Here is a 7,418-nt window from a genome sequence, read left to right on the forward strand (position 1 = left end):
AAACAAGAAAGCACAGGCCGACTGTTGACCTTGGCTGGGGACCTGTGCATAAGGGGACTCAAAATTTTCCTCTCTCAATTAATGTACACAAATCAGTAGCTCTACTATACACCAACAGTGACAAGTTAAGCGTCAAATCAAGAGCTGATCCCCTTTTACAACAGCTTCAAAAAATAAAATAAAATAAAACACTTAGGAACATACTTTAAAAAGGAGGTGAAAGACTTCTACGAGGAAAACTACAAAATACTGCTGAAAGAAACCATAGACAACACAAACAAATGGAAACACATTCCATGCACATGGATGGGTAGAATCAGTATTGTGAAAATTAACATACTTCCAAAAGCAATCTACAAATTCAATGCAATTCCCATCAAAATACCACCATTATTCTCCACACAACAAGAAAAAACAATCCTAAAATTCATATAGAACAAAAAAAAAGCCCGCATAGCCAAAGCAAGACTACGCAGAAAGAACAAATCTGGAAGCATCACATTACCCTACTTCTAAACCATACTATAAAGCCATAGTCACCAAAACAGCATGATACTGACATAAAAATAGGCACATAGACCAATGGAACAGAATAGAGAACCCAGAAGTAAACCCAAATATTCACAGCCAGCTGATTTTTGACAGAGCAAACAAAACCATAAAGTGGGGAAAAGACACCCTATTGAACAAATGATGCTTGGATAATTGGCAAACCACACGTAGAACAGTAAAACTAGATCCTCATCTCTCACTTTATACAAAAATCATTTTAAGATGGATCAGAGACTTAACTCTAAGACCTGAAACCATAAAAATTCTAGGAGATAATATCAGAAAGACCCTTCAAGATATTGACTTAGGCAAAGACTTCATGACCAAGAACCCAAAAACAAATGCAACAAAAACAAAGATAAATAGATGGGACTTAATTAAACTAAAAAGCTTCTGCAGAGAAAAAAAAAAAAAAAAATCAAAAGAGTAACCAGACAACCCACAGAGTGGGAGAAAATCTTTGCAATTTATATGTCCAACAAAGCACAAATAGTCAGAACCTACAAGGAACTCAAACAAATCAGCAAGAAAAAGTGGGCTAAGGACATGAATAGACAATTCTCAAAAGAAGATACACAAATGGCCAACAAACATATGAAAAAATGTTCAACATCAGTAATTATCAGGGAAATACAAATCAAAACCACAATACAAATCAAAATCACTCCAGCAAGAATGGCCACAATCAAAACATTAAAAAACAAACAAACAGATGTTGGTATGGATGTGGTGAAAATGGAACACTTTTACACTGCTGGTGGGAATGTAAACTAGTACAACCACTATGGAAAACAGTGTGGAGATTCCTTAAGGAACTGATTTCTAAAAGTAGAAATACCATTTGATCCAGCAGTCCCACTACTGGGTATCTACCTAGAGGAAAATAAGTCATTATAGGAAAAAAGATACTTGCACATGCATGTTTATAGCAGCACAATTCGCAATCGCAAAAATATGGAACCAGCCCAAATGCCCATCAATTAACAAGTGGATAAAGAAATTGTGGTATAAATATATACCATGGAATACTATTCAGCCATAGAAAGGAACAAAATAATGGCATTCGTAGGAACCTGGATGGAATTGGAGACCATTATTCTAAGTGAAAAACTGAGGAATGGAAAACAAAACATTGTATGTTCTCATTCATAAGTGGCAGCTAAACTATGAGGATGCAAAAACATAAGAATGATACAATGGACTCTGTGGACTTGGGGAAACGGTGGGAGAGGGGTGAGGGATAAAAGATTACACGTTGAGTACAGTATACACTGCTCACTTGATGGCTGCACCTAAATCTCAGAAATCATTAAAGAACTTATTCATGTAACCAAACACCACCTGTTCCCTCAAAACCTACTGAAATAAATAAATAATTAAACAAATTCCCCTCTCTGTGCATGTCCATAAATGACCAGGAAAGCACTTGGGAGTATTGTTTTGAGGGTTACAAATACATTTTAATGAGCAGGCAAATTCATAAATCTGGAATCTGCAAATAATGAGGATGGACTGTAGTTAACCCAGGGAGATGTAAACTATACTAATCAGTTCAGCTCAGGCTAATCATGGGTTAATCAGAACGAATGTCAGCAATAAGTAACTGGCAAGGCTGTATTGGCACATGCTGGCTAACATTCTGTTACTCCAAATTGGAAATGTCCCAAAGCTTTCAAAATCATATTATCTGATTTTCCATGTATGATTGACTTTGTACGAACTGCTGCACAGATCAGTTCTGCATGTCTGTTAGAGATCTACTGGGTAACCTTTTTCCTTGGTTTTCAGCTTTGTGCAAGTGCTTTAAGACTTTGCCCACTTAATGTTTGATGTATAAACCCACTAAAATTATATTAAGATAATATTTTTTCTCTTTTACTATCCAGCTCCATAGTTCTTAAATTATTTTCATTTAAAATATTTTAAAAATTGTATTTGGATGAAGGATGATAATACTTACAAATATCTGAAAATAACTAGTGTGTTAGTCCATTCGCATTCCTACACAGGAATACCTGAGGCTGGGTAATTTTTAAAGAAAAGAAGTTTATTTGGCTCACAGTTCTGTAGGCTGTACAAGCATGACTCCAGCATCTGCTCAGCTTCTGGTGAGGCTTCAGGAAGCTTCCGCTCATGGTGGAAGGCGAAGGAGGAGCAGATGTGTCACATGGTGAGGGAGGAAGCAAGAAAGATGTCAGGATGTTTTGAGCAACCAGCTCTTGTGTAAACTTATTACCACAGGGAGGCATCACGCCATTCTGAGGAATCCACTCCCACGAACCAAATACCTCCCACTAGACCCCACCTCCAACAATGGGGATCACATTTCAACGTGGGATTTTGAGGGAACAAATATCAAACTGTATCAACTAGGCTTTAGCATAAATATCTGTGAATCAGCTAGGGTGTTGCTAGGGTTTAAGTTCGTCATCCAAGGTTCATGGGTTAGAAACATCTTCAGTGTGGTAGTGTGGAAAAGTGGGACCACTACGAGATGCTTAGGTCATGAGGGCTTCCCTCTCATGAATGGATGGATACCACTGTTTCAGGAGTTAGTTCCGTGTAAAAGGATGAGCGTGGCCTCCTTTTCTCTCTCCCACATGATGCTTTCTGCCAGGTTACGACACAACAGAAGTCCCTCACCAGATGCAGATGCATTTTCTCAATTGTGGACTTCCGAGACTCCAAACTTTGAGCCAAATAAGTTTCTGCTGATTATAAATTACCTAGTCTGTGGAATTTTCGTTGTAGCAGCACATGAACTAAAATAGGTCTAAACCTTCGGATGCAGGGAACTGAGGTTGGTTGTTCCACTTTATATTCCTGGTTACTTTAAGTGGCCTGTGATTACTCAGATTAATCTAGAAAGTGCTTTTGATTTTTTAAAGTCTGAGGTACAGCAATAGCATTTATTTAATTCATATTATTCTACAGGTTAATTTCAATGACATTTTAAAATTTTCCACGTTTACAAAAAGTTGTACTTCATAAATCTTCAAGTGTGGAGAACTAATTTTCTCTAAACATTAAATACTAATGGTTATTACCAGATCTATTTGTAAAAACGAAGTACAAAATTTACAAATAAACTGTCATCAATTTATTAATATTCTACCTTAAAATTTTTCTCTTGATAGTAGGTGTTTGTAAATTCTTATCTTACAGTCCCCTTTCCAGTAAAATTTTTTTCTGATGTCATAATTTTTATTTCATACATTCAATTTAGCAGATAATGTATTCAAGAAATAGATCTGCTGTAAAGTGAGTAAGAAGTCCCAGGACAGGATTTGGTGCTTATAAAAGGAAGACGGGCACATCACTCACCATGTACGAGGGGTCTCTCCATTCAAAAAGGGACGAGGCATACAAAGGATACAATTATTGGCTGATATTTTATTTGCATTGATAAAATGCAAACAGTGCACCAAGGAGTTATAGTATGGAAGCATCCTAGAAATGATTCTCCAGTGATCTGAAAAATAACCAGGAATGCTGGTTAGCCTAGTAATTCCAAATACACAATGTATTTCCATTAACCAAAACTATATAGATGGCAACCTGGTGAATGAGTACCTGTCCTGGATTATCAGATTCAGGGCAATGGAAGTAAGCCTGGAGCCCCCTCCTACCTCCTGCACTGAATGGGTTATAGCTACAGTTCAGATTGTAAGGAAGGCTTTGCCCATACAGATATTTCCATGGGGTCTAGTCAAGAGAGTTCTCTCCTGACTCTTGGGGCCTTGGAGAGTAAGCAGTTTCAGATTTTATTCATTTATTTCTATTTTTATTTTTACTTTTTTAAAGAGACAGTCTCACTCTGTGGCCCAGGCTGGAGTGCAGTGGCGCAGTCTTGGCTCACTGCAGCCTCAAACTCCCGGGCTCAAGTGATGCCTTCGCTTTCCAATTAGCTGGGAGTACAGGCATGCCCATCTAAAATTTTTTTTTTTTTTTTTTTTTTTTTTTGAGACGGAGTCTCACTCTGTCTCCCAGGCTGGAGTGAGTGGTACAATCTCGGCTCACTGCAACCTCCACCTCCCAGGTTCACTCCATTCTCCTGCCTCAGCCTCCTGAGTAGCTTGGACTACAGGCACCCACCACCACGCCTGGCTAATTTTTTGTATTTTTAGTAGAGATGGAGTTTCACCATGTTAGCCAGGATGGTCTCGATCTCTTGACCTCATGATCTACCCACCTCGGCCTCCCAAAGTGCTGGGATTATAGGCATGAGCCACCGTGCCGCCCGTCTAAATTTTTAAACAAATTTTATAGAGATGAGGTCTCTCTCCTTTTGCCCAGGCTGGTTTCGAACTCCTGGCCTCAAGTGATCTTCCCACCTTCACTTCCCAAAGTGCTGGGATTACAGGCATGAGTCACTGTGTCCAGCCTGGATTATATTTACGATTTTCTTTTTCTTTCTCTTTTTCTTTCTTCCTCTCTCCTTTTCTCCCTTCCTCTCTCCTTTTCTCCCTCCCCTTTTCCTTCCCTCATTCCCCTTCTTCCTTCCCTTCCTTCTGCTCCCCTCCCCTTCTCATAAAATTAATGTATGTCAATCACTTGCAGTCTTGCTAAGATTATAGGTTCTAGTTTTGTAGGCTCGGGTGGGTCCTGATGTTCTCCAGGTCACAATCCAGCACCCTCTCAGATGCTGCTGCTGCTGGGGCTGGTCACAGGCCACATTTTGAACAACATAAGCTTAGTCTACTACCTTCTCTGTACCTGGAGGAAAGAAACTTCTTTATTTCTAAAGACACAAGGACACAGAGAAGAATCTGAACAAACAGACCTTGCTAAATTCCCCTCAGTTTACTACCCTTAGATCATACCCCTTTCGGCCAATTGTACTTCTTCACAATGATCTACTTTTTCATCCAGCCTCACATAAAACAGTTTCCCTGTTTCTTTGGGCTTTCATTTCTGAAGGCATCTGTGTTATGTAAAACTTACATTAAATACATTTGCAAGCTTTTCTCTTGTTAATCTGTTTTTTGGTATAGGGGTTTCAGCCATAAGATCGGAAGAAAAGGTATTACCTCCCCTAGAAGGTTGTACATACAATTTGTTAAATTTATTTCTAGTTTGTATTCTTTCATAAATTGTGTTTTTAAAAATTATTTGCCTTAGAAAAAATGTTTTTATTTTGATTTTGGTCATAATATTTTCATTATTGACTGTAAATTATATTGTTAAACAATTTAATTTTCTTTTTATTGCTAATAAATTGAATGTATATCTCTAATATTGTAATATTTACTAATCCTACTGATCACTTAACACATATAAAATAAATTCCTAGGGTGGAGGTGGGGATGGGTAATGGGTACAAAAATAATAGAATGAATAATACCTACTATTTGATAGCACAACAGGGTAACTATAGTCAACAATAATTTAATTGTACATTTAAAAGTAACTACAAGAGTGGCTGGGTGCAGTGGCTCACGTCTGTCATCCCAGCACTTTGGAGGCCGAGGCGGGTGGATCACCTGAGGTCAAGAGTTCGAGACTAGCCCGGCCAACATGGTGAAACTGTCTCTACTAAAGATACAAAAAATTAGTTGAGCATGGTGGCGGGCGCCTGTAATCACAGCTACTCGGGAGGCTGAGGCAGGAGAATTGTTTGAGCCCAGGAGGTGGAGGTTGCAGTGAGCCGAGATTGTGCCATTGGGCTTCAGCCTGGGCAACACAGTGAAACTCCATCTCAAAAAATAAAAAAAAAATAAATAAAGTAAATACTACAAGAGTAAAATTGGATTCTTTGTAGAACAAAGGACAGATGCTTGAGAGGATGGACACCCATTCTCTACGATGTGATTATTTCACATTCCATGCCTGTATCAAAACATTTCATCTACCCCGTAAATATATACTATGTATCCACAAAAATTAAAAATTAAAAAATTTAAAAAATTCAGATGTTTTTTAAAAGGTAGGTTAAAAATCATAATTTGCATTAAGCTTATTATTCCACATTTAAATTGCCTGTTCCTACTTCTTCAGGTTCTTGCAGTTGTAATAAAAGTACGTATGTTGCATGAGCTCTTTATTTAGAATATGCACTGAGATAAGACAGTTTGATCCATAGCTGACTCCTCCTCAGAGAGGTAAAGGTCAGTAATGCCAATAAAAGTGATCAACACTTTCATACTCTTCTTGACTGATTTCCCATCAGGCGATGAAATGGATAGCAATAGGGATATAGGCTTGGTGCGGTGGCTCATGCCTGTAATCTCAGCACTTTGGGAGGCCAAGGCAGGTGGATCAACTGATGTCAGGAGTTTCAGATCAGCCTGACCAATATGGCAAAACACCGTCTTTGATAAAAACACAAAAATTAGCCGGGCATGAGGGTGCACCTGTAATACCACCTACTTGGGAGGATGAGGCACGAGAATCCCATGGACCCAGAAGGAGGAGGTTGCAGTGAGCTGAGATCGTTCCATTGCACTCCAGCCTGGGTGGCAGAGCAAGATGCGGTCTCAAAAAATAAAAAATAAAACAAATAAAATAAAATAAAATAAATAGGGATATAAATATTTCAATATGGTTTATGATTCCACAATAAAATATGGTCCTGAGTGGCTCATACGATGCAGGTTTAGGAAGAAATCTGGCATTATTATTATTATTATTTTTAATTATAGAAGAGCAAATGTGCAACAAAATACTCAAGTCTTAAGCATGCAACTCAATGACTTTATGTGTGTTTGTGTCTGTGTGTGTGTCTGTGTGTGTGTACTCTATATATCCATGTAGCCTCAACACATATTCAAATAATGTTTCCAAGACTACAGAAGTTCGTTTCCTTCTTCTCTCTTCACAGTTAATACCAATTGCTTCCTGCAGAGAAAACTCACTATTCTGTATTT

Source organism: Mandrillus leucophaeus, unplaced genomic scaffold, assembly GCF_000951045.1.
Source record: "Mandrillus leucophaeus isolate KB7577 unplaced genomic scaffold, Mleu.le_1.0 Scaffold217, whole genome shotgun sequence".
Taxonomy (NCBI): domain Eukaryota; kingdom Metazoa; phylum Chordata; class Mammalia; order Primates; family Cercopithecidae; genus Mandrillus; species Mandrillus leucophaeus.